This window comes from Aricia agestis, chromosome Z (assembly GCF_905147365.1).
Source record: "Aricia agestis chromosome Z, ilAriAges1.1, whole genome shotgun sequence".
Classification (NCBI taxonomy): Eukaryota; Metazoa; Arthropoda; class Insecta; order Lepidoptera; family Lycaenidae; genus Aricia; species Aricia agestis.
Window position 1 is genome coordinate 15,095,847 of NC_056428.1, and position 9,054 is coordinate 15,104,900.

Genomic DNA, 9,054 nt, shown 5'->3' on the forward strand with positions numbered 1-9,054 from the left:
AATCGAGCCTTGTATAACGCCCAAAAACGCACGCCAAAACAATTATTCTCGTCATTACAAAACATTATACCGACTATTGTCTTGCAAACAGGGGCAACACAACATTTTTTGTAATAATTTCTTATTATCTATGTTTATTAATAACCGACCACAAAGCGCGCGGTGGACCGGAAGTCTCATCTTTTGTGAGCTCAAACCCTTTCCGGTAGCAGACAGCCATTTGGTTTCCATTCATCTACCCCCATCTATTTTAAATATCTTAGATAAAATCGATATTTAAATTTACGCTTCCATTGTGTTTGAACTTGGAACTTTGCTGAAATTTTGACAGAATTTTTTTACAGGGTTTGTATAGTGCGCGCGTTTCGTAAACGCGTTTATAATTTTTACCGCTAGATAATTGCTAGAGACAAACTCACAAGTCCCCTTTAAAACAAAAATTTTTCGGATGACATTTTCAAAATATGCACTTAAAAATTTCGAAGTCACAAACAAACTAACAATAGTTTATTAAAACACTCCCAGCACAAAGGTAACACGTATTAAATCGTACATTATACAAATATTGGCATAACAAAAACACACATTTCACGCTACACTTTTGTTCACAACGCTATTGTCGAACTCTCTGCCATTGTCTAAAATTCTGATTTATAGGCATTTAAACCCTTCCTATTAATGTATAGATAAAATATGCGTTAAAGTAATAACATGCAGCGGTTAGGCGCGATATAATAGACAAGATGTTGATCCCGCGGGAACTGTACTTTTTCACGTAGTAATAAGTGGACTGTCTTTGACAATGTTTTTGGAGGAGTTTTTGGAGCATATTCATTGCAAAGAAATTAACAAACAAACTAGAAACCTATACGTTTACTTAAATAAAAAAAAAACTAAAATGTACCTACGAAAAATATATTTTTTATTTATTATTCAGTAAGTAATGAAAAAAAATTTTTTTTTCAAAATTTTTTAGTAATTTGTGTAACGTAGAGCTTAAATACATTAAGTTTCTTAGTTAAGGGGAGGTTATTCCTAAATTAGCAGGCCGATGTCTGTCAGTGCGAATATCGACGTAAAAGACATTAAAATAACATTCATATCAGCGCGCCTTGTACAGTGGCGGTTACGACGATCGCCGCGTCCATGATAGGGCGAAATAGGAGAAAAAACCTTTTTACTTAGATAAAAAATAGTATAACTAAACATGTATCCGTACATTTCCCTGTAAAATTTTAATAGTAATCGAACTATCCAAATTATTTTTTGATTGAGTCCCTGTAAGTCCTATAAAACTGAAAATGTTTTTAAAATCGAGGTTGTTTCGGAATTTTTTTTTATCGAGTAAAATTATCTGTATTGTGTTTCTAACCGTAAAAGTCACTAGTTAAAAGATGTATCTTTACATGTATATATTTTTCAGTTTTTTTTAATGACGCTTTCTTTAAAAATTACTCATTCTAGAAACGTGAATTTGGAATATCCTAGCCTTAAGTTGAAGTCGCATCTAGTATTAATGTCACATCGCATCGCCAGGGGTCATAAACAGTTGGCGATCGTGGTAATTATTTATGTAACAGTATTTTACATTTTGATTAACTAACGAATGCCGAATATGGACAATCTTCCATCGTTACTGACGTTTATGGCCCACGATGGGAATTTTATTTTAATTCTTGCAACTTGTACGACATGGAATAATTACTTTTTAATACGTTGGCAGACTTGATTAAGCATAACAAAAAGCGCGTATCCATTTTAAATAGCGTTGATTAAGTAGATGTGTTTAAAGAAATGCTGAGCATAAAATGATACCTGTTCTAGGTTTTTAATCCTTACTCATGCAACTTATTATGTATTTACTTGGTTACGCAATCTCAGCTATATGTTTATTAATAATAAATTATGTTTAAGCTTTAAGAAATTTCGTAACAAAATTAAACCTAACATTTTCTAACGTAGTTTCATTTCGGCAGACTTCGGCACGGTGTTGTGTGCGTGCGACTAAACGTATGCGAATTATAATTGTTATAAGTTGATAAAAATGTTATGCTATAGCTCTACCGCGGTAGTGCCCAAGATCCACACGTATTTACTAAAAAAATTAAAAAAGACGGGTTGCACTCCGGGAGTGCCGGCAGAAGTGAAAACTTGATTATTAACGTTGTGCATTATTTTTTTTAACCCATTTTTTTGAAAATCGATTTTTAAAAAAATCTATTTTTTTCATTAATCGATAAAAAAATATCGACAATCGAAAAAAACAATCGATTGTTCGATTAATCGATTTCGATGTTACAACACTACTCTCGTCTTACGGTTTTTCGATCAGCACGAGAATCTGACGCGAGTTTCACAGTCTTTACCCATCCCACAAAAGTGCTCAACGCCGCGCCGCTAAAGAAGTTTTCACGTCAATAAAAAAAGAATCACGTCAATTTTTTTTATCTCGCATGCATTTGATCACGGTTAGCGACCCCTGGCTCGTGCGGAAGCTCGGTTTTTGTCAAACCTTTGAAATATAAGTGCCATTAAAATATGCGTCACCCCTGCCTGTCTTACAATTAACCGGCTTATGATATTTCATCTATTCATACATTATGGCGTCTTAAATACTAAACTCGGAAAAAAATGGTAGATACCATCTATTTTGTTTGACAATGGACGGTGATAAAATTTTATGTTGATAGAATGTGTTGGCTCATGGTTGTAACTCTTTAGTCGTAGGCCTATTAAAATAATCCACCATCTGTAAGCTATATTTTATTTTTTTATAAGTTATATAAGTTTAAATATAAAATTATCGTGTGGTGTTTGTTGATTCCTCAAAAACGGCTAGACAGATTTCGTTAAAATTTTGTGTGCTCGCCGCTCGGCAGGTCTGAGAATCGCAGCCAACTATTTTTCACACCCGAAAAATATGGCAAAACAACGTGTGCCGAGTCCGCTAGTGTAGTTTAATGTTTCTGCAAAACATTTAACTGTAAAACTAAACGTGTGCTATAAAGTAATTAATAATTATGGTATGAAGAAAATTATTTAGAAGTCGTTTAAAAACAATAATAATTATTATTTTTAACAAAAAATTAAAACCGACTTCCAAGGTAAAAACAGTAATAATATGAACTAAAAAGTATTAAATAACTCTTACTCTATAATAGTGCATTTTTCAGAATTCGTCTAAATCTCAACTATTTCTGTACATACGTCTTCATTATTTGAAGTCGGTACCAGCTAATTTTATCGTGAGTTCAGTCAATGTCAGAATATCTGAAGCTTTTGGGACTGGTACCGACTTCTAAGTAATGAAGACTGTATGTACAGAAATAGTAGAGATTTAGACGAATTCTGAAAAATGCACTATTATAGTATAAGAATTATTTAATACTTTTTAGTTCATATTATTATTGTTTTTACCTTGGAAATCGGTTTTAATTTTTTGTTAAAAATAATAATTTAACTCTTTTCAGTTATCTACAAGATAAGGCTTTATGCGTAAATAACCACTACGAATGTTAACTATTCACATTATGTTACTGTAAGCGAAATTGTGGTAAATGCTTGCAATTATCTAAGCGATGCTGCAATTTAAAAACTTTTATCTTTAAAGGTTCAGGAGTTCTGTTCAGTGCCTTTGGACCAAGAGACACCTTCGTATGAACTTTCTCTTATTCGTAACATATGTTTAAGTTACTAGAAACAACATTTTAACCACTATGAGTCTTTTGATAAATTTCAAGGATTTCCCTCGATTGCTCATAGACCCCATCATCAACTCACCACTTTCGTAATTATTATACAAAATCAAGATTACATCCTATACAACAACACAAGAATTTTGAAAATCGGTCCACAAACAGCGAAATAATCATCAAAAACATCTGCTTCGATGCAAAATATCACGAAAAGCATCAATAATTGGGTCATAATGTTGAGGTGTTGGCTTATGCTTTCAGTTGTTTAAACAACGCCGAAATCCCCGAACCTGTATTTATAAAGATTCAAAAGTTATGTTGGGTACCTTCGGATCCAGGGTATAACCTGGTGCGAAATCTAACTTTTTGGGCTACCAAAAAATAAATGCTAATTTACCTCGAATGCTTCAGAAAAAATTGAAATCACTATATGTTTCAGATACATACAGCCGAACGTATAACCTCCTCCTTTTTGGAAGTCGGTAAAAAGTAGCGCTATCTCTTTCTAATTTCACTCTCTCCGAAGTTTTGTTTTTCTACCCTCTTTAAGACGTGCAGGCGAGGCAGTCAGTTTAATTTTCTTTTTAAACGATTTTCACTTTCCGCGAAAACTTTCGCTGTAAATGCAACTCCCAAGGGCAAGGTCAAGGAAGGAGTTCTCGAGATTTTAATTTACTCGACTACGGCCAAAATATGTAATGCTTTTGGTAATCTATGTACGTATGTGTCCTCGTAGGAGCAAACTAAATAGTTTATACATTATTAATAGTTAATTTAGTCTATATATTTTTACGTAGTTGGGTAAAATACTATAATTTTAACTCATAACTTGTTTTATATGTTACAACTCCTAAATTAGCCGAAATCCGCGTTTTCCTGTTCCACAAAATTGTATGATTGGAGATTACCTACAGATTTTTTTTACGTCACAATAAAACAAAATATAATAGTATAACTATTAAGTGACCTACGCTTCTAGTATTTAGTAAAGTAGTTTAAATTTTTTAAGATGGCACCAGCGGTCATTGACCTGTCTAGTCTAGGAGCTATATGAAAAGTGCTCGCACTATATTCTGTTAATTTAAGAAAAAAATTGAACTCTTATAAAGGCACAGACTATTATAGATTCATCGGAAAATCTCTCGGTAACTTTTAGAATGTTAATCTCCAAATATTTATGACTTCGAACTTCGAAGTGATGTATTTAAGACTCACATCGAGTATGCATAATACGATATCGCCCTTAGACAAGAAACATCTGTCATTTCATTATCAATCGCGGTTTAGATAGAAAATTATGAAACACTAGCTGTTGCCCGCGACTTCGTCCGCGTTAGCATAGTAGATCACATCCCAAGTATTATTTATTGTACAAAAATATTCAATATACAGAATTAACTTTCCTACCATTTTATTATGTATAGATGTTCCGCGCGGCTTCTCTTCGGCGCCCTTATTAGTCTTAGCGTGATAAAATATAGCCTATAGCCTTTCTCGATAAATGGGCTATCTAACACTGCAAGATTTTTTTAAATCAGACCAGTAGTTCCTGAGATTAGCGCGTTCAAATAAGCCCTTTCATATAATTTCCCCCGTTTTTTCCACATTTTCCTCTATTTCTTCGCTCTTATTACTCTTAGCGTGATAAAATATAGCCTATAGCCTACCTCGATGAATGGGCTATCTAACATTGAAAGAAGTTTTCAAATCGGACTAGTAGTTCCTGAGATTAGCGCGTTAAAATAAGCCCTTTCAAACAATTTCTCCCCGTTTTTCCACATTTTCCTCTATTTCTTCGCTTCTATTATACTTAGCGTGATAAAATATAGCCTATAGCCTTCCTCGATAAATGGGCTATCCAACAGTAAAAGAATTTTTCAAATCGGACCAGTAGTTCCTGAGATTAGCACGTTCAAACAAACAAACAAACAAACAAACTCTTCCCAATTATAATATTATTAGTATAGATGACAAGTTTTTTACAGGGGGTCAATGACCGCTACGGACAGAATTCGGCAATTTGAGAATAGTAAAAAAAATGTAACTGGCTGGCATGTCTGCAGTTTCATCGACTAAAAAAATCCCAAATCATTCAGCCATGAACCTTTGGCACTAGCAATAAATAAAAAAACTAACATTCCAAATTCGAATATTCCATTTCTAGGACATTAGCCGCATCAAGTATCAATAAAGTGCTATTTAAATAAACTAATCAGTTGTAACAGTTTTGAATATTAATCCTTTGAGTGGCCCCAAGAGGGTACAATATATTGTTAGATGTCCCATATTGTGTACAGATAATTTATTGTCATTGCCGTGTTTGATCTAGTTCAAGGGGTTGAGGATGTGTGCCGTGAAATTTTGTGTATTGGCTGTTAATTTTTAACCGACTTCCAATAAGTAGGTACTGTGTTTGGCTGCGATTTTTTGTTATAATGTCTCGTGTTAAAAATGTTTGAATTCTTCAAAGGTGAAGAAAAATGTAATAAGAGGAAAAAAGGTTCATGAAATGATTAATTTTAATAAATACAAGTACAATATTTTGTAAAGAAATATTATGACGAGAAAAGAACTGCAGTCTAGAGTTCTAGACTGAAACTTAATACAGACACAAGGTGGGCTAACCTAACGTGGGTAGAGAAAATCTATAAATTGGTAGACTAGAGAATATCAATACGTTTAAAAAGTATTACCGTAAATGTCGAACAATTTACGGTTATAATTTATAATATTATTTTATCATCTACTTAGAATAATTACACTGTTTTATCCATGAAGCTCTATGATAGCTTCATGGTTTTATCCTACGAATAATAAAAACTAAGGAAAAGTAACTCCATCAAAAAATACAATACCAGGGTCGTCTCTAGCCCATGTGGCGCCCGTGTGCAAACATTACCCTAGCGCCCCCTAACAAGCGCGCGCGCGATCAAAATGAAGTGGGTACAAAGTAAAAGTACAGTTTGTCCGGCCGCTTACGGGTGAGGACTCTAAGCGGTGGCTTCTTTCGTTCCACCAGACGAACTGTAACAGCACATCAAGTTACCACATAGGTACTTAACTGTCAACTCCAATATAAAATAGATCATAACAAACTCTATTGTTATTTGTTTGTAGATTGAAGTTTTTTTCGGTTTTGACCATGATGTGCTCTTGAGTCTTAACTGACCCTAACAAGTCTAACCCCAAAACGTAAATTTTATATCGCTTAAGTACTTCAATTTTACTTTAAATTTCATTTTCTATACTTATTAAACATCACATCATCACAACATCGGTATTAATTCGATTTCATTATTCGATTTCATTGAAGAGCTCGAACTTCTCTACATCCGAAGAGCCAGCATGGCACAGTTTGTTTTCTAAATTAGAACACTGTGCTTTTTTGTATCTAAATCCAAATCCTCCCACTACATATTTTGAAAAAATGAGCGATAGGACACTCACTATTACACCAAATAATATAATCTTCATTTATGTGTTTTAACTTTTAAGGTTCATTACACGTTGAAAAATAAAGATTATAATATTTATATTGCAAAAGCCGAGCCGCTCATGGCGCGCCTTGCTTTACTGTAATTCTACAAATATAAGAAGAGCTTCGGATATTACATAAAAATGTTTGCAAACTGCAGTTCCTTTTACGTTGGTCAATAAAGCGTGGGCCGTGGCGGCCGGCCAGCGCGGGCGCGTGCCGAGTGCGAGCGGCGCTCGGCGCCTCTAGGACCGCAGCGCCCGTGTGCACCGCACACATTGCACCTAAGGGAAAGACGCCCCTGTACAATACTTATCAAAAATGTGAACCATTTGCAACATTGAGGTGGCCTTGAGCGGTATCAGGTTGACGTTACATGACAGTTCGAAAGGAACCAAAGGAGTATGTTTTAAAATGTATGGAGTATGGTCCAAATTTCCACCACTAACGAGACCTATATTATAGTAAAATTGTCAACTAAATACTAAATCATTATAATTTATAACCAGACCGCAATCGAAAATACCTTGTCAGTGAAAAGTTATGACTTAAGGCTGAATTCGTGTTTTTTATCATTTTACATGAAAAATATTGTAGATGTAATAAAATGTATTGAGTTTGGTGCAAATATCCACAACCAATAATACTTACGTAATGGTCTGCTAAATACGGAATCATTATAACTGGACCGCATCCAAAAATATCCTGTAAGTAAAAAGTTATGACGGACTGAAAAAGTTTTCTACCATTTTATTCCATAAAATGGTAGAAAACTTCCATGGCACTTTTACAACTAGGTACTCAATCTATGTTATCATGACGTAACATAGCATGTATAACATCGCATGGCATGTCCTATAAGGTTTTCACTGAAATAGGTGAACATAGCGTTTTTGTTTTGTAGAGACTAGAGCCTAAAGACTAAACTAAAACTTGAGAGGTGTTAAGGGACACCCGGATGAAACAAAGTTATTAAAAAAAAAAAGAGAGAGAGAAACACTTACAACTATAGCATTTTTGCTCTAGTTGTAATATACCGAACGTTTTGTGTCATGTCGTTTTGCAACGCGCGCTAAGGAACTTCATTCCAAAAATAAAAAGTGTTCTTTTTATTATTAGTTTAGTTGCTCAGTGCTCACGTAGGTGGGCTTCGTTGAGGCCACTTTTTAACCTTTGAATTACAGAGGCCATTATAACTAATGCTCAATCCGTTTGAATGACAATAAAAATGCCACAGAAGTACGATAAAATCCGCCAAACTAGTTCCACAATATTGCCAACTCATATACATAAAGCGTCAACGCCAAGTTTTTCCCGAAAAGTCCATAAATAAAATACATTTAGATGCGCAACTTATGTGTAAGTTCAGAAACCACTCCAAGAAGCCGGGAACTTTTACCAACAATATATTTATTTCCGGAATATACTTGGAATGCGTATAAGTTATAAGAGTTAGCGGGTACTGGAATATTATTAGAATGCATCTAAGTTATAACAGGTATACCTAGCGGTTTCTACCGGAACCCGAACCAGCTGATGTTGTGTATATTAGTAGGTTAATAGTTATATAATTTAAGACTAACATTGTCCTACAAATAGAACAATCCATATTTTAGAACTATCAAATCAAAGTATGAAATCCTTTCTATCTCTGTTAACTACCACTTTCAAGATTTTACGCAGATAAAAATGTTGTGTGTTTTATCGAAATGAAGCTACTTACAAAAAATTAACTTGATAGTAATAAAAACAAATTGTTCTAGGGCTCCCTAAATATTATGAAAGATGGTGAATATGAATACCACGGTATAATTATTATTTTGTAATTATTACTGTCGTAGCACACACTTTTTCGCCACTCTTTGTTTTAAACTTTCTTACTAA